General features: G+C 39.0%; 1 protein-coding gene across 3 annotated transcripts in view; it reads left to right on the top strand.

Annotated features, from left to right (window-relative positions):
• The window catches only part of RASGRP3 (RAS guanyl releasing protein 3), a 136,252-nt gene that overhangs the window by 8,302 nt on the left and 103,566 nt on the right, over positions 1-24,384 (top strand). Inside the window, exon 1 of one of the 3 annotated variants that reach the window (XM_062209239.1) lies at positions 18,969-19,034. The exons of the other annotated variants lie outside the window; for them this stretch is intronic. The gene's annotated coding sequence lies outside the window, so the exon portion shown is untranslated. Of the gene's footprint in view, positions 1-18,968; positions 19,035-24,384 lie in introns of those variants that run through there. 3 annotated transcript variants of the gene reach the window in all.

Consider the following 24,384-nt stretch of genomic DNA (forward strand, 5'->3'; position numbering starts at 1 on the left):
TTAGTTCATCCTTCTTAGGTATCCTCTCTCTCAATTTCTTTTGCTTCTAAAATATTTTCTTCAAAGTACCCACATTTCTTTTTTGCCATGAAAATTACTGCCCCACCTGCCTGAACCTCCTGCCCCTCCGGTCACCCACTTGGATCACCTGATGTAACAGCTGGAATTCTCCGTGTGCATCTGTCACACACCACCTTGATTTCCTCACTTCTCTTGCAGATTTTCAGCACATAAATTCTGATGCTCTTTTCCCCACTCCACTAGAAACTAGAAAATCAGAGACTCTAAATAATGAACAGTCCCTTTTCAGCTTTTCTACTCCCCTTCCCAGTCCCATTTCATATCCGAACTTTCCTTCCTTTATTGAATTCTGAGACACTGCAAGGTCCTTTGGATCTTCTGATCTTCGTGAGCATTATTTCCCTCTGCTTTTAAATGTAACAATTTAGTACAGGTTTCTGTTTTCTAGCTCCCTCCAAATTCTTTCTCCCCATGAGAACTTGTTCATGGCACCAATCTGTAAAGAACTCTGATTTTGCTTATAGAGCTCTCAGTTCTAGAACTGTACCCTATATTCTAGGACAAGGTGTCTAATTGCCAGCACTGTGTTTTTCCTTGATGTTCCATCATCACCTAAAACTGATCACGTATAAGATAAAAGTTCTGTCCTCTTCCCTTAGCTACTCCACCTCTGGTATCATTTCCTGTAATGGCGACTTCATCCCATCCAGGTTCCAACGGTCTTGTCCTCCGTTGTATCCTTCGCCTTCCTGTAACCCAGTTGATTTTTCCTGTTAAATGTGTCTCACATCTGTTCCTCCCTTCCCATCACTACTGCTTCCATTCTTGTTACTTAAACTTATTCATAGACTCTCTCAGTAACCCTAGAGGTGGTTTCCTTCCCTTAGGGGCTTCCCATACACTCACCCTTCCATCCTTCTGCAAGCATAATGTCGAGGAACTGCCCGGGATCTTAGCCAGAGTGAAGGAACAGAAATACATTCAAAGTGGTTATGGTTGTTGTAAGAAAAAATATGTCTCATGAAAATGCAAGAAGTGAAGTTGAGACAAGGCAAGGGTCTCTCTCCAGAAACCAGTTTTTAGCAAAGAGAAGACTGAATTGGGACTGGAAAACTGTCTACTGCACTATACATTTAGGTCTTAAAGAATCCCCCTGCTCTGCCCCGACTCTATTCTGACTTCCCTTTCTCGATCTCTCTCTCTCTCTCTCTCTCTCTCTCTCTCTCTCTCTCTCTCTCTGTCTCTCTCTCTCTTTCTCGCTTTCTCTTTCTAAGGTCCTAACCGATGTGCCTGCTAACTTGCCTTCAATGTGTCCTATACGTTCCCTGGCCACAGTTTTCCCTGTGATGATCTGGCCAGCTAGGTCTATGCCTCTCTTCCTCCTTTCTCTAAACCTAAACCCTACTTGCCCTTCTAGACGAAGCACAATCTGCCTTCTTTGATGAAGCCCTCACCAAGCTTCCGTGAGTTTGCCCTCTTCAAAAATACTTTAACATAAGTTGCCAAGGCTATGGAAGCCTTTAGGGTTCGCCGACTTTGATCTTATTCCGATAGGGTCATAGTCAAAGTGGAAGTTCTCTCCTCCTTTCAGAGAAAGGTACCTCCTTCTTTGATGGCCCCGTTCTTTCCACTGGGATCTCACTCGCAGAGATCTTTCATTTAGGTTTTTTTTTTTTTTTTTTGCCAGAGTGTCTTGGCTTTCCATGCTTAAAATACTCTCATGGGCTCTTCAGCCAGATCCAAATGCCTTAAGGGCTGATTCTGAAGCCAGAGTGCTGTTTAGGACATCTGCCATTCTATGAGTCTGCTGTGTATCCCACTTCCCATGTTGGATCCTTCTCTCCCCTTTTTATTCTATCAGTTAGTATTAGCAGACACTAGTCTTGTTTGTGTTATCCCTTTGACTCTTAGACCTATCAGTGTGATCAATTGTGAACTGAAATTGATCACTTGGACTAGTGAGATGGCATTGGTACATGCCACCTTGATGGGATTGTATTGGAATCCCCTGGCACATTTCTAACTCCACCATTTGGGGCAAGTCTGATTGAGCATGTCCCAAATTGTACATCTCCTCCCTCTCTTTTTCCCACTCTGATATTTAACATATGACTAGATATTTAACTCATGACTAGAGCCTAGGGAGATTACTGACGCCATAAACAAGAGTGTCAAATTGTTAAATCAACAACAGGAGTCACTGTGTACTTATGTCTCATGTGGGATCTGTCCTTAATGCGTTGTCCAATGTGAAGTGATGCTATAACTAGTACTAAAACAGTATTTTTACACTTTGTGTTTCTGTGTGGGTGCAAACTGATGAAATCTTTACTTAGTATATACTGAATCGATCTTCTGTATATAAAGATAATTGAAAATGAAAAAAAAAAAACCCTGGTGTTAAATTGGAAATTGCATAGAAAATTACTCAATTTTTTAAAAATATCATGTAGGATCTCTGTCTTTAATGTGCTGTACACTGTTATTTAATGCTATAACTAGTACTCCAACAGTATTTTTTCACTTTGTGTTGCTATGTGGGGGTAAACTGTTGAAATCTTTACTTAATATATACTAACCTGATCTTCTGTATATAAAGAGAATTGAAAATGAATCTCACTGTGAATGGAAGGGGAGAGGGAGTGGGAAAGGGGAGGGTTGTGGGTGGGAGGGAAGTTATGGAGGGGGGGGAGCCATTGTAATCCATAAGCTGTATTTTGGAAATTTATATTCATTAAATAAAAGTTAAAAAAAAACTTTAACATACATACATTCAAAAATACTATAACACATATACTGTGTAATGCTATAACAAATGTTTATATATGAAGATCTCTGCATACTTTGTTAAGATTTTTATTCATTCATTCATTAAACATAAGTTTAGAAAGTTGGTATGTGTACTCCCTTATACCAGGTACTCTAGGAGAAGGAAAAAAATTAATACATAGTTTAGGATTTCAAATTGTACCTGGATAACACTTGGTTTGTTTCTAAATCCCTATCTCAGCCCAAATAGTCTGTAACCCTGTCATTCCTGATAAGTAGTCTTATATTTTTTTGCAGCCAATTTTTTTATCATTGTGGGGATTCAGTCTTTAGGGCTATGACATTGCTTTTTTTAAACATCTTTTTACCTATCTCCATAGATATATGTATCTCTACATATATATATTTATCCTCATATTACATTATGCTATATATGAAAGGGCCTTCATATGGTTCATGAGAAATATTAATTATCTTTAATTCCGTTTCCCTTAATTTTTAAAAGCAACATCATCAATATGATGGAATATTGTGCAGCCATCTGAAAAAAATTATGTTTTGGGAAGACTGTTTAATGGCATTGGACTCTTTAAGGATATTTAATGATATTTGGAATGTTTATGATATAAGGGAAACTACAAAAGACATCATGACTTTTAGAAGAAACAGGAGATATGTTTTATTGTTACCTATTTCTATGTAATAAATCAAGTGCCTTTAAACAGCAGTAATCATTTATTACCTCTCAGAATTTCTGTGGTCGATGGAGGAGTGTTTCTCCTACTCGTGAGATGCAGCCAGATGTCACTTGGGGCTAGCAACATCTGAAACTCAGCAGTGACTAGATGAACTCTCTCTGTTTTCTTTTTGTTCCCTAGCTTTATTAAATATAAAAGACAAAAATCATATATCTTTATGTTATGAATCATGATGTTTTGATATATGTATGCATTATGAAGTAATTAAATCACCCATGTAACCTTTTGTGGTAAGAACATTTAACAACAATTTTCAAGCATACAACACCTCAGTATTACTAAAGCCATCGTGGTATATGATCGATCTCCAGAATCTACAAATCCTAACTGAAACTTCCTCCCTTTACGAAGACCTCCTCCTTTCCCTCCCACCTCCTCAGCCTCTGGCAACCATAATTCTACTATATCAATTCAACTTTTTAGTAATAAAGAGTCTTCCAAAGCTTCATGGAAAAGGGGTATTATGAACAATTTGCATGGATTTCAATTTTTTTTCCAAAAATTAACCTTTTATTTTATTTTAAAAAATGTTTTAAATTATTTATTAATTTATTTGAGAGGTAGAGTTACAGACAGAGAGGGAGAGATGGAAAGAAAGATCTTCCATCCACTGGTTCACTTCCCAAATGGCCACAGTGGCCAGAGCTGGGCCGATCCAAAGCTAGGAGCCAGGAGATTCTTCTAGGTCCTCAACATGGGTGCAGGGGCTCAAGCACTTGGGCCATCTTCTGCTACTTTCCCAGGACATAGCAGGGAGCTGGACTGAAAGTGGAACAGCCGGGACACAAACAGGCACCCATATAGAACGCTAGTACCACAGGCGTAGTCCTAACCTACTACGCCACAGCACCGGCCCCAATAAACCTGTCCTTTAATTTCACTTTCCACAAACTTTTTGAAGTATCCCCATATAAATGATATCATGCTGTAATTGTCTTTCTGTACTTGGCTAATTAATTCAGCACAATGTCCTCCAAATTCATTCATGTTATCTCAAAGGACAAGATTTTTGAAAGGCCGAGTAGTATCCATTGTGGTTTTATCACCTTTACCTATGCATCCATCCATTCCTAGCCTGGCTATTGTGATAGTTCCCCTACAAGTGTAAGTGTTCACATGGCTCTTTGACATGCTGCTTCTATTTTCTTTAGGTATATGAGAATACTTAAAAAGTTCATGGAAAATGGAATTAAAAAATAAGTTTATTTGTTGTGACAGAATTGAAAACCATGTATAGTTCTTCTCATAATACCCATTTTCGTAACCATTTTGAGCTATGAGTTTCCTTTATAATAATTCTAATTTTTTGAGGAAACTCCATACAATTTTCTATAATAGCTATACTAATTTGCATTCCAACCAACAGTATATAAGAGTTTCTTTTTCTCTGCCTTCTCACCACCACTTGCATCTTGTCGTTTTGATATTACTTGTTCTAATAGCTATGTGGTTATGTCTCATTGTAGATTCAATATACATTCCCCCAGTCATTAGCGATTTTGAATATTTTTTCACATAACTGTTAGCCCTTTGTATTCTCTTGAGGAATAACTATTCAAATCTTTTGCGTGTTTCAAAATTAGATCATTTGCTCTATTGCTAAAGAGTTGAGTTCTTTACATATTTTGGATGTTAACTTTCATCAGATATATGGTTAGCAAATATCTTCTACTATTCTATAGATTATCTCCTCTCCATTGATTGTTTCCTTTGTAGTACTGAAGCTCTGTAGTTTGATGCACTCTCAAGTATCTATTTTCACTTTTGTTGCCTATGTTTTAGAGTTGTATCCAGAAATTCATTGTCCACACCAATGCCAAGAAATTTTCCCTAAGTTTTCTTTTAGTTTCAAATTTTATATTTCAGTTAATCCATTTAAGTTGATTTTTGTATATGATTTTTCTTCATTTGGATATGAAGTTTTCCCAACACTATTTCTTGAATACACTTTCCTTTCTATTGTGTATTCTTGGCAACTTTATCAAAGTTCAACTGACCTTAAATGTGTGGATTTATTTAGGGCTTTCTATTTGTTCCTTGGTCTGTATATTTTTTTTAAGCCAGTTCCATTCTGTTTTGATTATTGTAGTTTTGTAATACATAGAAGGCAACTCAAAAAGTTTGTGGGAAAATGGCACTAAAATGTAAGTTCATTTTGGTGTAAAAATGTTGAAATTGTATATATGAGAATCTTCAAAAAATTCTTGGAAAATGCACATTATGAAAAACACAATTATTCTTAGGTGTTTAAATGAAAAGTGATCCCTGTTAAATATCAGAGTGGGAAAAAGAGAGGGAGGAGATGTACAATTTGGGACATGCTCAATTGGACTTGCCCCAAATGGTGGAGTTAGAAATGTGCCAGAGGATTCCAATACAATCCCATCAAGGTGGCATGTACCAATGCCATCTCACTAGTCCAAGTGATCAATTTCAGTTCACAATTGATCACACTGATAGGTCTAAGAGTCAAAGGGATCACACAAACAAGACTAGTGTCTGCTAATATTAACTGATAGAATAAAAAAGGGAGAGAAAGATCCAGCATGGGAAGTGGGATACACAGCAGACTCATAGAATGGCAGATGTCCTAAACAGCACTCTGGCTTCAGAATCAGCCCTTAAGGCATTTGGATCTGGCTGAAGAGCCCATGAGAGTATTTTAGGCATGGAAAGGCAAGACACTCTGGCAAAAAAAAAAAAAAAAACCTAAATCGAAGATCTCTGCGAATGAGATCCCAGTGGAAAGAACGGGACCATCAAAGAAGGAGATACCTTTCTCTGAAGGGAAGAGAGAACTTCCACTTTGACTATGACCCTGTCTGAATAAGATCGAAGTTGGTGAACTCAAAAGGCTTCCATAGCCTTGGCAACTCATAACTAGAGCCTAGGGAGATTACTGACACCATAAACAAGAGTGTCAAATTGTTAAATCAACAACAGGAGTCACTGTGTACTTACTTCTCATGTGGGATCTGTCCTTATTGTGTTGTCTAATGTGAAGTAATGCTATAACTAGTACTGAAACAGCATTTTACACTTTGTGTTTCTGTGTGGGTGCAAACTGATGCAATCTTTACTTAATATGTACTAAATCGATCTTCTGCATATAAAGAAAATTGAAAATGAATGTTGATGTGAATGGAATGGGAGAGGGAACGGGAGATGGGAGGGGTGCGAATGGGAGGGACGTTATGGGGGGAGAAAGCCATTGTAATCCATAAACTATACTTTGGAAATTTATATTTACTAAATAAAAGTTAAGAAAAAGAAAAACTGCATGGATTTCAAATCTTGTATTTTAAGACATTTACCCACAACTTTTTCAAGTTCCCTTGAGTTTTTAAATCAGGTAGTATGATACTTCCATCTTAGTATGATACTTCCATCTTAGTTCTTTTTTTTTTTTTTAAGATTTTATTTATTTACTTGAGTGGTAGCTACAGACAGAGAGGAGGAGAGACAGAGAGAAGGAGAGACAGAGAGAAATATCTTCCATCTATTGATTCATTCCCCAAATGGCCACAAGGATCAGAGCTGGGCCAATCCAAAGCCAGGAGCTAGGAGCTTCCTCCATTCTCCTACATGGGTGCAGGGGCCCAATACTTGGGCCATCTTCCACTGTTTTCCCAGGCCATAGCAGAGAGCTGGATCAGAAGAGGAGCAGCTGGGACATGAACCAGCACCCATGAGGGATGCAGGTGCCTCAGGTGGAGGCTTAGCCTGCTACCCCATAGCACTCACCACACCAGCTTGGTTCTTATTGTTCCAGATTGCTTGCACTATTCAGGGTTTTGTGGTTCCATGTGAATTTTCAGATGGCATTTGTTATTTCTGTGAAAGATATCATTGACATTTTGATAGAGATTTCATTGACTATGTGGATCACTTAAAGTAGTATGGATATTTTAACAATATTAATTTTAAAAATACAATTACATGGTATATCTTTTATTTATGTTATCTTCTATTAATATTTTGTGATTTTTAGTGTACAATTCTTTTACCACTTTAATTAACTTTATTTTTAGTCTTTTATTTTATGTTACTGTAAATGTGATTTCTTAATTTCTGGATAGCTCACTATCAGTGTATAGAAATGCTAGTGATTCTTCTATGTTGACTTTGTATTCTACAACCATATTGAATTCATTTATCAGTTCAAACAGTTTTTCTGGTGAGTGTTCCTGGTTTTGAGTATTAAAGATCATATCATCTTCAAACAAGAACAATTCCATATTTTTCTTTCCAATTTGGATGACTTTTATTTCTTTTTCTTACCTAATTGCACCAACTAGAACTTCAAGTACTATCTAGTCTAGAAGTAATGTGGTGAGCATCCTTGACTTGTTCTTGACCTTAGTATCATAATATCACAACAATTGTGATACTAGCTATGGTCTGGTCCTATTTGACCTTTATTCTGTTGACATATATTCCTTCTATAATTAATTGGTGGGAGTTATTGTCATGAAAGGACAATGAATGTTGTCAAATACTTTTTCTGAATCTAATGAGATGGTCATATGATAATCACATTATTAGAATGAAAAACAATCTCATATTTATTGATTTGCATATTTTGAACCATCCTTGCATCCCTAGAATAAATTTCACTGGATTATGGTATATGATTCTTTTACTGTGCTATTGAATTTGGCTTGATAGTGCTTTGTTGAAGATTTTTGCATGTATGTTCATCAGAGACACTGGTTTATAATCTTATTTTCTTATAGTTTCTTTTATTATCAGAGTATTACTCCTCTCAAAAAATGAATGTAGAAATGCTCCCACCTGTTGAATTTCTCATAAGAATTTGAGAGATTGGTATTTCTTCCTTAGATGTTTGGTAGAATTCACCAGGGAAGTCATTCAGTCCTCACCTTTTCTGTTTGGAGGTTTTTAATTATTGATTCAATCTCCTTACTTATTGGTCTATTTAGATTGTCTACATTTACATGACTCAAGCTTGGTAGGTTGTGTTTCTATAAATATACCCATTTCTTCTAAGCTATCTATTTTTGGTATATAATTTTTCATAGTAGTCTTTTATGATCCCCTGTTTTTCTTTTTCTTTTTGATTTGACAGGTAGAGTCATAGACAGTGAGAGAGAGGGACAGAGAGAAAGGTCTTCTTTCCATTGGTTCACTTCCCAAATGGCCGCCATGGCCAGTGCTGCGCCAATCCGAAGCCAGGGGCCAGGTGCTTCCTCCTGGTCTCCCACATGGGTAGGGGCCCAAGCACTTGGACCATCCTCCACTGCCCTCCTGGGCCACAGCAGAGAGCTGGCCTGGAAGAGGAACAACTGGGACTAGAACCCAGCGCCCATATGGGATGTCAGCGCCACAGGCGGATGATTAACCAAGTGAGCCACAGCACCGGCCCATCCCCTGTATTTCTATAGTATGAGTATAATGTCCCATATTTCATGTATAATTTTAAAAATTATTTATTTATTTATTTGAAAGGTAAAAATGATAAGGAAAGAGGGAGGGGGAGAGAGAGAGAGAAAGAGAGAGAATCTCTTGTTCACTGGTTAACTCCTCAAATGCTCACAACAGCTGGGGCTAGACCAGGCTGGAAACCCCAGCTGGGTCTCCAAGGTGGTTGGCAGGAACCCAAGTACTTGGGCTGTCATCTGCTGCCTTCCTGAGTACATTAACAAGAAGTTAGATCAGAAATGGAGACGCCAAGGCAAAAACGGGCACTCAAATATGGGATGTGTGTTTTCCAAGAAGCAGCTTAATGCACAATGCTGCCCCTCAGGTATAATTTTATTAGTTTGAATCCTTTGTCTTTTTGTCTTAGCCTAGATATTATTTGTCAAATTCATTTGTCCTTCTCAAAAAACCGATTTAATTTCTTTGATCTGTTCTATTGGTTTTCTAGTCTACTTTATTTGTTTGTTATAATTATTATTTCCTTTCCTCCACTGACTTCGGGCTTATTTTTTCATGTTCCTTTGAGGTGTAAAGTTAAGATCTTTCTTTTTCCTTCATGTAGGCATTTATTACTATAAAATTCCCTCTTAGAACTGATTTTTGTGGTATCCCAAAGTTTTGGTATTTTGAGTTTCCAGTTTTAATTTCTAAAATAATTCTCTATTTATTTTCTTTATTTGAAGGGGAAAGAGAGATTGATTGATTGATCTTCCATCCACTGGTTCACTGCCTAGATGTTCCAAATGGCTGGGGTTGGGTCAGGCCAAAGCCAGGAGCCTGGAACTCAATCTGTCCCATATGGATGGCAGGGACGGTAGGGACACAAGTACTTGAGTCATTACCTCCTGCCTCTCAGGGTGTGCTTTATAGTTACATCAGGCTTGTACAATATAATTGTAGTTGCACCTTATAGTAAGTCTGTCTTAGACTGTAAGAAGTTAACATCAACTTCATACAAAAACCACACTTGGGGCCAGCATTGTAGCACAATGGGTTAAGCAGCTACCTGTGATGCTGGCATCCCATATGAGTGCCGTTTCAAGTATTAGCTACTCCATTTCCAATGTAGTCCCCTGAAAATATGCCTGGGAAAATAGTGGAAGATGGCCCAAGTGCTTGGGCCCCTGCCACCTGTGTGGGAAACCCCAGTGGAGTTCCAGGTTCCTGGCTTCGGCCTGGCCCAGCCATGGCCATTGTGGCCATTTGGGAAGTGAACCAGAGGATAGAAGATCTCTCTCTCCCTGTATCTCTCCCCTCTCTCTGTAACTCCCCCTTTCAAATGAGTAAACACATCTTAAAAAATATCTATACTCTAACTTTTCCTCTACTTACATTTTGCATCATTAATGTCACAATTTACATACTTATATTAGTATTCTTTATTTTTTTGTTTTTTTTAACTTTTATTTAATGAATATAAATTTCCAAAGTACAGCTTATGGATTACAATGGCTTCCCCCCCATAAAATCCCTCCCACCCGCAACCCTTCCCTTTCCTGCTCCCTCTCCCCTTTCATTCACATTGAGATTCATTTTCAATTCTCTTTATATACAGAAGATCAGTTTAGTATATATTAAGTAAAGATTTCAACAGTTTGCCCCCACATAGCAACACAAAGTGAAAAAATACTGTTGGAGTACTAGTTATAGCATTAAATAACAGTGTACAGCACATTAAAGACAGAGATCCTACATGATATATTTAAAAAATTGAGTAATTTTCTATGCAATTTCCAATTTAACACCAGGGTTTTTTTTTTTTTCATTTTCAATTATCTTTATATACAGAAGATCAATTCAGTATATACTAAGTAAAGATTTCATCAGTTTGCACCCACACAGAAACACAAAGTGTAAAAATACTGTTTTAGTACTAGTTATAGCATCACTTCACATTGGACAACGCATTAAGGACAGATCCCACATGAGACATAAGTACACAGTGACAAATGATGGTAGCTATGGTTATTTTTAACCCTTACCCATTATACTGGAGTTACAAGTGATTTATACAGTGTCATTACAGTAGTGGAGTACAGAGGGTCCATGACTTATGATGATTTGACTTTAAATTGTTTATACTTTATGGTGGTGTGAAAGTAATACACATTCAACAGACAAGTATACCTTGAATTTTGACTTTTGATTTTTTCCTGGGCTTCCAATATGTTGTACAATACTCTCTGGTGATGCTGGGTGGCAGCAGTGACCAATGACTCCCAGTCATCCACACAATCATGAGGGTAAGCAACTGATACTTTAGAGTGTATTGTGTTGTTAACTATGTAGCTTAAGTGTATTAAATTCATCTTTTTCATTTTATTTGAAAGGCAAAGGGATAGGGACAGAGACAGAGATACAGACAAGAGAGAAATCTTCCATTTGCTGGTTCGCTCCCTGAATGCCTACATCATCTAGAAATTGGCCCAGGACAAAGCCAGGAGTCCAGAACTCCATCTGGGACTCAAGTCCTTTAAAAATTATTTATTTGCTTGAAAGAGTTACACACACACACAGAGAGAGAGAGAAACAGAGACAGAGACAGAGACAGAGAGGGAGGGAGAGAGAGATCTTCCATCTACTGGCCCACTCCTTATATTGCCAAAATGGCTGGGGCTGGGCTAGGCCAAAGCTAGGAGCCAGGATCTTCTTCCTGATCTCCCAAGTGGGTGGCAGGTACCCAAGCACTTGGGCCATCTTTCACTGCTTTTCCTCGGCCATTAGTGGGGAGCTTGATTGGAAATGGAGCAGCCAAGATTCGAACCAGTGCCCATATGGAATACTGGCAGGCAAGAGGCTTTACCCACTATGCCACAACACCATCCCCCTCAAATATCTTTTTAAGAAAAGATTTATTGGGGGCCAGCGCTATGGTACAGCGAGTTAAAGCCCTGGCCTGAAGTGCGGGCATCCCATGTAGGTGCCAGTTCTAGTCCCAGTTGCTCCTCTTCCCATCCAGCTCTCTGCTGTGGCCTGGGAAGGCGGTGGAGGATGGCCCAAGTCCTTAGGTCCCTGCACCCACATGGGAGACGCAGAACAAGCTCCTGGCTCCTGGCTTCAGATCGGCACAGTTCCGGCTGTTGCAGTTATCTGGGGAGTGAACCAACGGATGGAAGACCTTTCTCTCTGTCTCTACCTCTCTCTGTATACTCTTTCAAATAAATAAAATAAATCTTTAAAAAAAGAAAAAAATTATTTATTTATGGGAAAGCCAGAGTGAGAGAGAGAGAATCGATCTCCCATCCACTGGCTCATTACTCAGATAGCTACATTGGCCATTGCTGGGCCAAGCTGAAGCCAGGAGCCTGGAACTTCATCATGTAGGATGCCAGCATCATAGGCAGCAGCTTAATTTGCTGTGCTACAATGCCAGTTCTTCAAATACTTTTTTTAAAATACTGATTTATTTGAAAGACAAGAAAAAGACAGAGATATCTTCCCATAACTGGCTCACTACCAAAATGTCTGCAACAACTGGGTTGGGACCAGCTGGAAGCCAGGAATAAGGAATTCTATGCCAATGTCACAAGTGGTATTAACTCACTGTGCCACACACAGGGCACTACTAACTCTGGGACTCAAGTGATTGAACCATCATCTGCTTTCACCAAGAATGCACATTAGGGGCGCAGTAGGTTAATCCTCCGCCTGTCACACCAGCATCCCATATGGATGCCGGTTCTAGTCCCGGCTGCCTTTCTTCCAATCCAGCTCTCTGCTGTGGCCTGGGAAAGCAGTAGAAGATGGCCCAAGTCCTTGGGCCCCTGCACCCACATGGGAGACCCAGAAGAATCTCCTGGCTCCTGGCTTCGGATCGGTGCAGCTCCAGCTGTTGTGGCCATTTGAGGAGTGGACCAACAGAAGGAAGACCTTTCTCTCTGTCTCTGCCTCTCTGTAACTCTACCTCTCAAATAAATAATTAAATGTTTAAAAAAAAAGAATGCACATTAGCAGGAAGCTGGATCAGATGGGTAGGTGAGACTCAAACTGGGCATTCTGATGTGGGATGCCAGTATCCCAAGAGGCAACTTAAACTGCAATGTCAAATACTCCCTAAATGCATTTTTTACTTACAATATTTTCAACTTTAGATAGGTTTATCAAGATATAACCCCATTATAAGTCAAGGAGCATCTATATTATGAATCTGACCATGAATATACTTGTACCAGGTTTATACCTTTATGTTTTTATATAGTTAATCAGAATAATTTCATTTCAACTTGGAGAACTCCCTTCATGATTGAAGGCATATCTAGTGGCGATAAACAAGTTTTTAGATGGGAAGCTCCTTACATGTCCTTCATTTCTGAAGGATAGGCTTGCCAGGTATAGTATTCTTGGTTGGAAAGTGTTTTTGTATAAATGATCCTCTTCCTACCTCCCCTAGCCTGTAAAGTTTCTGCTGAGAAATCTGTAGGTAGTCTCATGAGGATTCTCCTGTATGTGATAAATTGCTTTTTTTCCCTTGTTGTGTTCAAAATTCTCTTTGTCTTTGGTTTTTGAGAATTTGATAATGTGTCTCCATGAAAGGTTCTTTGCACTTCATGGATCTAGCTATTCATTTACCTACTTAGATTTGTAGTTTTTCTTTATTTTATTTTATTTTATTGACAGGCAGAGTTAGACAGTGAGAGAGAGGGAGAGAGAGAGACAGAGAGAGAGAGAAAGGTCTTCCTTCCGGGTCTTCCTTCCGTTGGTTCACTCCCCAAGTGGCCACCACGGCCAGCGCTGCGCCCATCCAAAGCCAGGAGCCAGGTGCTTCCTCCTGGTCTCTCATGCGGGTGCAGGGCCCAAGCACTTGGGCCATCCTCCACTGCACTCCCGGGCCACAGTAGAGAGCTGGACTGGAAGAAGAGCAACTGGGACAGAATCCGGTGCTCTGACCAGGACTAGAACCCCGTGTGCTGGTGCCACAGGCTGAGGATTAGCCTAGTGAGCGACAGCGCCGGCCATAGTTTTTCTTTCATTACTTCTCTAAATGAGCTTTCTGCCTTTTTCTTTCTCTGTTTCTTCTGTGAATCCCATAACATATACTGGATTTCTTGATGGAATCAAGAATATTCACTTTTATTCATTCTTTTTTCTTTTAGTTTTTCTGACTTAGTATTTTTCATGTAAGCTGTCTTTGCTCACTGATTTTTCTGCTTAATAGAATCTCCTGTTAAGCCTCTGTAATGAAATTTTCTGTTTAGTCGTTGTGTTCTCTTGCTCCAGAATTTCTGTTTGACTTTTTTTTTTAATGGTTTCTATTTTTTTTGAACTTTTATTTTTATTTGTGTATTATTTGTCCTGATTTAATTTTGTCATCTTTCTGTGTCTTCTGGCTTACTGAACTTTTTTTTTTTTGTTTTTGGTTTTGGTTTTTTTTTTTTTTTAAATATTTATTTGTCTATTTGTAAGTCAGAGTTACACAGAGACAGGAGAGACAGAGAGAGAGAGAGGTGTCTTCCATCCACTGGTTCACTCCCCAGTTGGCCGCAATGGCCGGAGCTGTCCTGATCCAAAGCAAGGAGCCTCTTCCGGGTCTCCCATGTGGGTGCGGGGGCCCAAGGACTTGGGCCATCTTTCACTGCTTTCCCAGGCCATAGCAGAGAGCTGAATAGGAAGTGGAGCAGCCGAAACTTGAACCAGTGCCCATATGGGATGCTGGCACTACACACAGTGGCTTTACCCACTATGCCACAGTGCCTGCCCCTTGAACTTCTTTGAGATGAATTCTTTGAATTTTTTTGAGGCATTTCATTTATCTTAATTTCTTTTGGCTCAGTTACTTATGCTTTATTTTGTTGTTTTGTGATGCCTTGTTTCCCTGATTGGTTCTGATCCTTGTGGGCATATGTTGATGTTTTCATATTTGAAGAAGTAAACAGCTATTCCAACTGTTTCATATTTTTGTATGGAAATCTCTTAAATAGCCCATCCAGAGATTCTAGATGGGCTATTTGGTGGGTTCTTGGAATGAGCTTGCTGCTAGAGTCCTTGAGCAAGCTGGATTGGTGCCTGGATCAGTGGGTGGGAAAGTCGAGGGCTTGGATCTGCTTGGCCTAGATCCTGGGTCCTTTAGGGTTAAAATGGTGCTAGGATGGAGCTTGATTCTGAGTCCTTGGAGGCCCACATATGCATGTCTGTGGAGTCTGGCATCACACTGAGGCTCCCCAGAGGAGAGCTTGACTCTGATGAGGGTATGCAGCCTAGGGATATGGGGCTGAACCTGATACCTGGACCATAAGGGCTTCCTTGAGCTTAGGGCATGGGGGCTTGGTCCAGGAGGCTCCAGCTGTGGGTGCTGGTCTGGAGCACACGGTTGTGAGGGAAGCTCTGGTGCTGACTTCACTGAGGCAGGCCTGTCTCAGGGTAGGGCTATGTAGTTAAGCCTTCTTTACTATTTCCCTCCCCCTCTCCCTCTTCCACGAGGAGGGTGTCTCTCTCTGTGCTTTGCTGCCAGTTCTTAGGGGAGCAATGACACACATAACATGAGAATGTCCTTCAACTCACTTCATTACAGCTTCCCTTGTTTCTATACTATACCCAGGTGCTCTCACCTGAATTCCTTGGCTTTTTGTGAAGGTATTTTCATGGATGGAGGAGAGCTGATCAAACTGAAGTTTCTTCGAAGTGGGGGGTACATATGCTGGGAAGTGCTAATCTGCCATCTTGCTGACATCTACTTGTGAGGTGACTCATATATGGCTGGGAATGTGGAGCCAGTTGTTGGCTGGGAGCCTCAGACCTTCTCTTTGTGGGATTGCTTATGGGACTGGTAGACTGACTTCATGACATAAGAGTATGGGATTCAAGAAACCAAGGTGAAAATTGTGATGGTTTTTATGATCTTGCCTTAGAAGTTATACGTCATCATTTTCCTTGGATCCTATTGGTCACTCAGGGCAACCTGTGGTTCAGTGTTGATTGATTATTAAAGGTGTATTCAAAATAGTAGTGTAGTAGACTCACTCTATCCCTCAAGTAGATTAAGACAGGGCTGGGGTGAGAAATCATGTGTTTTGATTCTTAGTCCTGTGCTTTAGCATTCAAGTGATCATGACAAGATCACAAATTCCTAGATAATTAGGCTTGGAAAAGATATTTGGAGAGATGTTGCTTTCAGGCGATGAATTGCATTAGTGTTCATAGTTTCCTTAGTGTCTCACCCACAGTTCTCCGCACATCAACCTCAACACGTGTAAAATCAATAGAGGCTGGGAAAGTGGTGCCAAGTGCAAACAGCCTGGAGGAGCCACATGGCCTCCTTTTGGAAAACAAGTAAAGAATTAACTTCTGGGAAGAAACTTCCATCTGTTTTCCCGATAAGAATGATTGAAACCATCTATGCAGTTTTGCAGATTCCATGAAATAACAGATGAATTTTAATGTCTGGCCTGGTTGAGTTCAGTTTAAAATTCTCAGTGGAGTTCTAGTTTCGCCATGCAGGGGCCGACTCTTACCTTCAGGCCTCCTGAAGAAACTAAGAGTTAAGAGATCTCAGACATTAGCCCCACGCTACCCTGACTGTCTCACTTTAAATAGGAAGCGCTGCATCATTTTCAATCTACCAGCTGGGTATCCATGTGACAATTTCACATGAATTTCATTTCACATGAGTTTTGCTGAGATTATAGCATGAAAATATTATTTCTCCTTGCCAGTTCTCTTTGTCTCCTTTCCATTTCTCCCACTTTCTCTTCTCCCCACCAAGTCAGTTTTCTTTGTTATTTTTGGTGTGAAGAACTTTCCTTCAATAAATTTCAAGGCTCCAGAAAAGCAGTCAAAACAGGTTAAGTTGGGGAGGGATATTAGATCCTCCTATCTAAACACATACAGCTGTATATCCATGGAACCAAATTGATGAAAGATGTGTCCATATTTTTGTTTGCTATTTAATGATGGTCTTTACATTTTAATGGTAAGTTTAGTCAGTCTACACTATAGATATTGAACTGTTAAAGCTATTATTTTTCTTTTCTATTTATTATTCTTTTAATTAATTTTCTCTTCTTTCTTACCTTCTTTGGATTTTTAAAGTTTTCTTTATCTCAAATTTTCCCCTCTAGTGATTTGGAAATTATATAATCTAAATTTTTTTCTTGTTTCAGTGGGTATACTTTAAAATTTGAAGTGCATACATCTTTTATGTTGTTATTCTTGAAACTTTTGGTTCCACTTTTTTAAACAACAGCTTTGTTGAGCTATAGTTTATGTGATAAACACCAAATTTAAAGTATACAATGTGATGTCGTGACACATGTATACAGCTATGAAACTGTTACTAACAATAAAAAGTTCTTATGCAAAAATAACTGATTGTATATTACCAAAGTATACTATTTTTGTGAAATCATTTTACTTAATGAATTCTGTAGCTTCTGCACAGAAATAACTATAGTAATCACCATTCATCAAAATCCACTAGGAATTGTGCTTAAGGCTTTACATTAATTGTCATTAGTTTTTTTTACTGTTCATAATTTTTAATTATTGAATCAATACAGATTTGTTATAAATAAGTGTACTCAATACTAAAATAAATAATACAAAGAAGATAAGAATCTCTATTGTTTAAAGATTTGTTCATTTGAAAGGCAGAGTGACACAGAAAGAGGGAGAGATATAGAGAGAGATGTCTTATATCTCCTAGTTCACTCCTCAGATGCCCACAACTAGAGTTAGGCCAGGCTAAAGCCAGGAGCCAGGAGCTTCTTTTGGGTCTCTAACATGAGTGGCAGGAACTCAAATATTTAGGCCATCATTTGCAGTCTCCCAGGCATATGAGCAGCAAGCTAGATCAGAAATGCAGAGTAAACAGTACTATGGCGTAAGATGTGGGTGTCCCAAGTGGTGGTTTAACCCACTGCACCACATGCCTGTCCTGGAACCCTCATTTTTTTCTTGTGTGAATATATATTTATTATTTGTTCTTACTGCAAAAATTTCTGTGCATTTGAAAACATTACTATAATAAAAATAGGGCTAAATTCATAGTGTTTCTTCTGCTCACCTATTCACTTTCTACATCAAGGCCATTGTCCCACCTCATTTCATCTTTTTATGGCTGCATGATGTATGTATTGTTGAATGCTCCATTGTGATAACTTTGATCATTCTGTCCTTACTTTTTTTAAAAAATATTTATTTATTTATTTATTTGAGAGGCATAGTTACAGAGAGAGGGAAAGACAGAGAAAAAGATCTTCCATCTGTTGGTTCACTCCCCAAATGGTTGCAATGGCCAAAGCTGGAACAATCCACAGTTAGGAGACAGGAGCTTCTTCCGTGTCTCCCACATGGGTGCAGGAGTCCAAGCACTTGAGCTATCCTCCACTGCTTTCTCAGGTGCATTCGCAGGGAGCTGGATCAGAAATAGAACAGCTGGGACTCAAACAGCACCCATATGGGATGCCAGCATTGCAGGCAGTGGCTCTACTGACTATGCCACAGTGCTGGCTCCAATTTGTCCTTATTTTTAACGTGTTTCTTTCTTGATGTTACAAATGTCACATTGAACTTCTCTTACAGATATCTTTATTGACTTATTGAATACTTTTATAGGATAAAATCCAGAAGTGGGAAGCATTATTTCTGATTCATTCAACCACTATTTGAGTTGGATATTATTTCTCTATTACAAATGTGGATTTTTATTTATTAGAGGCTAAAGTGACTCAGCTTCTAAGTGACTGAGTAAGGAATGAAAATCCTGGTTTCCCATCCTCATATGTGTAGTATTCTCCCTAGTTACCACTCTGCTTCTACTAGTTTGAGAAATGGTTAAGAAAGAAAAATTGATTCATGATGCAACTGTCAGGAGAGTTACTGGGAATTTTAGCTAATGGTAGCCTGTGGATGTAGAATGCAGGGCACATATCTCAGGCAATTTTTGTTTTCTCCTGGCCCTTCAACTAATGTGAGAGCAGAGGGTCTATTTATAGTAGGTTACCCTTGAGCACCCTAGAGAGGTTGCAAAAGAGCTGTTGATCACAGGCAGCTAGAAACTGCATGCCTCCTTTTTTATTCTGAAGGAAAGGACACGGACCATCTGGGCCAGTAAGTTGGGTCCAAAGTTGGACTTACATTTATTTTACTTAATAAATATATTCTTAAATAATACAAATTCAATTTTTGTTGGTTGAGTGCCATTTTTAATGCAGCAGGAGTCCACACATTTCTTGTAATTCTTTAATGAGAGACTTTCTAAAACAAAGAATGCTTTGGTACTGTGAACAAATTTTCCTTATTTTATGCTGATTATAATTTATTTTTTCTTTTCTGAAAGCTAGCAACCCTGTGTGCAGCTGCTTGCATCTTAGAGTGTGTTGGCTGGCTTAGCCCTATCAGATAACAGTAACATGGAATGTATATGCTGTTAGAAATACAGACCAATATATCCAGGCTCTCCCTCTGAAGTTCCAGACCAAACGGTATGGGGAAGCAATGTAATTCAGAAGGGGTGGTTTTAGTTAAGTCCTACGTGGGGAGGGGAACAGCTGCAGACGTTCAGTACTGCTCAGCTGTGTGTTTATACTGTGAACCCTATTCCTGTGTTAAATGGCATGTGGAGGAGCTGGCTCCCTAGTCACCACAGTCACAGTCTAGCCAGTGAGACAGAAACAAATGGGGGAGAGACTGACCCTGTTTCTCACCCAGCACCGTTGCTAGGGGGCAGACATTTGACACAGTGGTTAAGATGCCACTAAGGATGCCTGCACTCTGGCTACACTCCCAGTTCAGGCTTTTAGCTAATGTGCACTCTGGGATGCAGCATGATGCTTAAGTACTTGAGTCCCTGCCAACCACGTGGGAGGCTGGGATAGAGTTCTGGGCTCCTGGCCTCAGGCTGGCCCAGACTCTGCTGTTGTAGGTATTTGGGGAATGAACCAGTGAATGGAAAAATCTTTCTCTGTTTGTCTTGCTGTCTACCTTTCAAATAAAATGAAAATAAATAAATAAAAATTAAAATGTTTTCAGTCCAATCTAATATTTTTATTCTTTAATGGAATATCGTTTTTCACATTTGCTCATAAAATATTGTTTTTAACCAACCAGCAATTGATTCCATGACAGGAATGGTCTTTGGAATTTATAGAAGCTATGATGTGTGCAGTTAACAAGGATTAACTGAGGGCAAATAAATTCCAAATTTTAACCTTGAAAAATTTAGTTAACTGGGCCTAAGATGCTTTGTTTAAAAAAATACTATTATGTTGAAGCAAACATCTTCAACACAAATGATTAAATAAATATACTTGGTAGGATATAATTCTGAGATGAAATTTTAGTGGCTCTCATTTTATAATCTTAATCCTCAAACTTGACATTTCTCAGACTTTTTTTTTTAAGATTATTTATTTATTTATTTGAGAGGTAGAGTTACAGTGAGAGGGAGAGACAGAGAACAGTGAGAGGGAGAGACAGAGAGGAAGGTCTTGTGTCCATTGGTTCACTCCCCAGTTGGCCGCAACAGCCGGAGCTGCGCCCATCCGAAGCCAGGAGCCAGGTGCTTCCTCCCAGTCTCCCACACGGGTGCAGGGGCCAAGGCCTTGGGCCATCTTCTATTGCTTTCCCAGGCCACAGCAGAGAGCTGGATGGGCAGAGGAGCAGCCGGGACTCAAACCAGCATCCATATGGGATGCCATATGGAGGATTAACCAACTGTGCCATGGCACGGCCCCTCTCAGACTTTCTAAGCCTATGAACTTTGTATTACTTTTAGTTCAGTTTGGGGAAAATAATTGGAATACATTGGATTAAGGATAAATAAAGGCAGGCATTAATTAAAGCACTAGGAACAGATTTTAATCAGTAATAACTACTACAACATGGTAAAAAGTCTAATGTGAGCTAAACTCAACTCTGATTTGTAAAGCAGTAACCAGGCATTTTAAAGGGAGAATGAAGGAGCAAGGAGTTGGCAAATAGAGGTTCAGTAGAGTCAGGAAAGCAAAATAGACAAGGGATTGATCAGTACCAATGCGGTCAGGCCAGCTGTCTTGGCTCGCAATTTTCAAAATTAGGATTTTATTCCTCAACATACTAGAAGACCAGAGCTCCCATCCTCACGTATTGATTGAACCAAGCCATACATTTAGGGGCAAACTTAAGTTTCCTTTAGCATGTACAAATGGGGCTAATGTGACCTTAGGAATGTGACCTTGAATTGTTAGGGTTTGTTTAAGTCTTCATAGGCCAACGTCAAGACCTAGTTGAAAAGAAGACTCAGAAGAGCCTGGTGAGAACTTGTTCTAGGAGAGAATCTTGGTAAAGAATAAATGGATAAATGTGTAAGCCCAATAACCTCAGTTTTGGAAACTCGTACTATGGAAATAAAAATACCAGCAACTAAAGATATATAATGATATGTCAAAAAAATTCATGAGAATTAGAATTAGAAGCTAAATTCATTCTGGCATAATAAGTTGAAAATCCATGCATATGAATGGCTTTCGAAACTTTCAAGGAAAATTTAAGTTATGAATGCATTTCAAAAATTTTTCACTAAAATAAACTCATCTTTTATTTTCAATTCTGAGGTTTCCTTGTATATGCAAGAATATTGAGTACCCTGTTTATAGGAGCAGAAACAGAATATTTTTAATATTCTATCAATAGAGTAAATAAGCTTTGATATAACTATACAATGAGTTAGAATTCAGGTACTAAAAACAGTGAATTAAATTTATATTTTTGACTTTGTACCCTATATATAACCATGATATATCATTAAGGGAAAAAAATCAATTTACAGAGTAATGAGATTTAAAAAAAATAGAATTCTATGCATTTATATACTTATATATTTTTATATGATAATGCATTTTATATGATGTAGAGAAAAATGTGTTATTTCAGCAAACTGGGAATTGATCAGAAAGAGAGGTTGTTAAATTTTTCTTTATGTATATCTCTGCATTATTCAGCTTGCTACCATGCACATGTATTGCTTTTTAAATTCATATATCTTAAAAAATAAAAAACAGAGGAGTACTGCTTTCTTATTTTGTAAGACAAGATAACTCTTCGGTGTGATAACATTATCTTGGCCATGAGAATATAAATAAATCTAAAAAGAACTGATAAGCTTTCCAATATCTATCAAAGCTTCACTGCCCAGGCTGAGCTTGCCTGGGTTGACATTTTTCACACTTCTCCGCATTGATTTCTCACTAAAATGTGTGTATCTCCTCCAGCTGGGAAGTTTTACTGAGTTTTTTTTTACCTCCTGTGGTCTACATTAAGGACACAACATCCAACGTCCAGAACTGATCCTTCTCCTCCGTTCGCTCCTCAATTTGTGACCTTATAGTGACCAACTGCTTTTTTTTTTTTTTTTTTTTTTTTTTTTTTTTGATAACCACAAAGATGCTCAAGAACTGAGAACAGTCCTTTTTTAATGAAACATTCAGGACGATTGAAAATTTCCCTCCCACTTTAAAAAAAAAAAAAAACGTGCTTCTAAAAGTACTTTCTTAGTTTATCCCCTGTGATCTACAAACGAGAAAACGTAAATCCTGTTTCAATAATATCAGATCCTCCTTCCTCAACAAGTGGCTGCCCTGCTTGGTGCCCTTGTACTCTTCCAGGAAGTCAGAAGGAAAGAATATCTTACCCTAAGATAGTCTACACACGGAGGTAGAATACTATGACTGCAGCCAAAAGGCTGAGCAACTACAGGGTAAATAGATCACAATTCTATTTAATGAAGGATATGATAAAGGGAGGGATAATTTTGAAAAGGATGTGGACATATGAAAATAAGGTAAAAAGCCCAGGACTTTTAGATTTTTAACCCAGAAGCTGTAATGGCTGGATTAAAACTCGAGCAAATAGTTTAGCCCTAAGGCTGGAAAATAGGACTTGTATTTAGCTAACTGGGTTTGGGTAATCTTGTAAAAATGTGCAAAGCAAATGCAATTAACTGGAACATTGACATTGCTTAATATTATGCACAATTTTGAGCAGATGGATTCAGTAGCATATTAACAGGGCTATATTACAATTACAGTTATGGTGTAAATATTCATTCATTCATTTAAAGGGTACACTGAGGATCATTTTCCAGCCAAGGGCCAGTGGGCTCTGGTATGAACCCAGGACAATGTAGTGGATGAGCACTGTGTCAATTGTGGGTGAAGATGTAGGAAGTAAAGCCACCTGAGGCCACCCACCCACCACCTGATGGACTCAGAAGCATGAAGGAAGCAGACAATGAGGCATTAATTGTCACCTGGTCTCGAGAGCAGTGACCATCGGGTGGAAGCAGGCACCTCCCTCAGAGGCTCAGCTTCTCTCATCCCTGCTATGCAGAGGTCCCTTCCCCTAGCTTCTCATTGGTTGAGGCTAAGCTAAGTCTTTTATGAAAATATACCATAGTCACGTCTCACAGAGGTGATGCAAAGATGGGAAAAAGGGAGGCGGAGGCAGCCGCAAAGTTAACAGCTGAGAGCAGGAGGATTCTGAATTCTTATCTGTACTTTTCCAGTGGTTCGTAGGATGATACAATTTTGTCCCTATCTCATGCATTTAGCTTTTACACATTTCAGGGAAAAAACAATTAAATGTGTGTTTTGCCTCATTTTTCCCTGAATCACCTTTGTAGTTTCTGCTTTGAAAAACAGCTGTGCCAACACTTGACTAGAAAGTGAACCACACATCTAGAAATTGCCCTTTTGTTATTCTTTGCACACTAAATGATTCTCAGAAAAATCCGTGGGGACAGTCTCGGGATTTTTCTTTTCAAGAACTGGAAGGACCCTGGAAACAGCAGTGAGATTTTAAAAGATCTAGATTCAGGTTACTTTTAGCACTAGTGTGTGATTTTGGGGGTGACAGCCTGAAATATGAATGAAAGTTGCTGTCAAATCAGAGTTTGATACAAAATTATCAAGATAAAGGTCATTATGTAAGTGATTATGCTGATCAAAGTGTTTTGTGGCTTGAATGCTAAATTTCCCTTCTGAAGGTTTAGTGAGTTTCTACTTTAAGAAGCTGATTAGCTGGAGGGAAAATTAAAAAAAAAATGCTGTAATAAAGATAAATGAAGTAGATTCAGTAAATGCACTTTATATTAAGGGTAATTTTTTTTTTACAGATTTATTTATTTATTTGAAAGTCAGAGTTACACAGAGAGAGGAGAGGCAGAGAGAGAGAGAGAGAGAGAGAGAGAGAGAGGTCTTCCATCTGATGGTTCACTCCCCATATGGCCGCAACAGCTGGAGCTGTGCCAATCTGAAGCCAAGAGCCAGGAGCTTCTTCCAGGTCTCCCATGCAGGTGCAGGGGCCCAATGACTTGGGCTATCTTGTACTGTTTTCCCAGGCCATAGCAGAGAGCTGAATTGGAAGAGGAGCAGCCGGGACTCAAACCAGCGCCCATATGGGATGCCGGCACTTCAGGCCAAAG

The sequence above is a fragment of the Lepus europaeus genome, chromosome 13 (genome assembly GCF_033115175.1).
Source record: "Lepus europaeus isolate LE1 chromosome 13, mLepTim1.pri, whole genome shotgun sequence".
Taxonomy (NCBI): domain Eukaryota; kingdom Metazoa; phylum Chordata; class Mammalia; order Lagomorpha; family Leporidae; genus Lepus; species Lepus europaeus.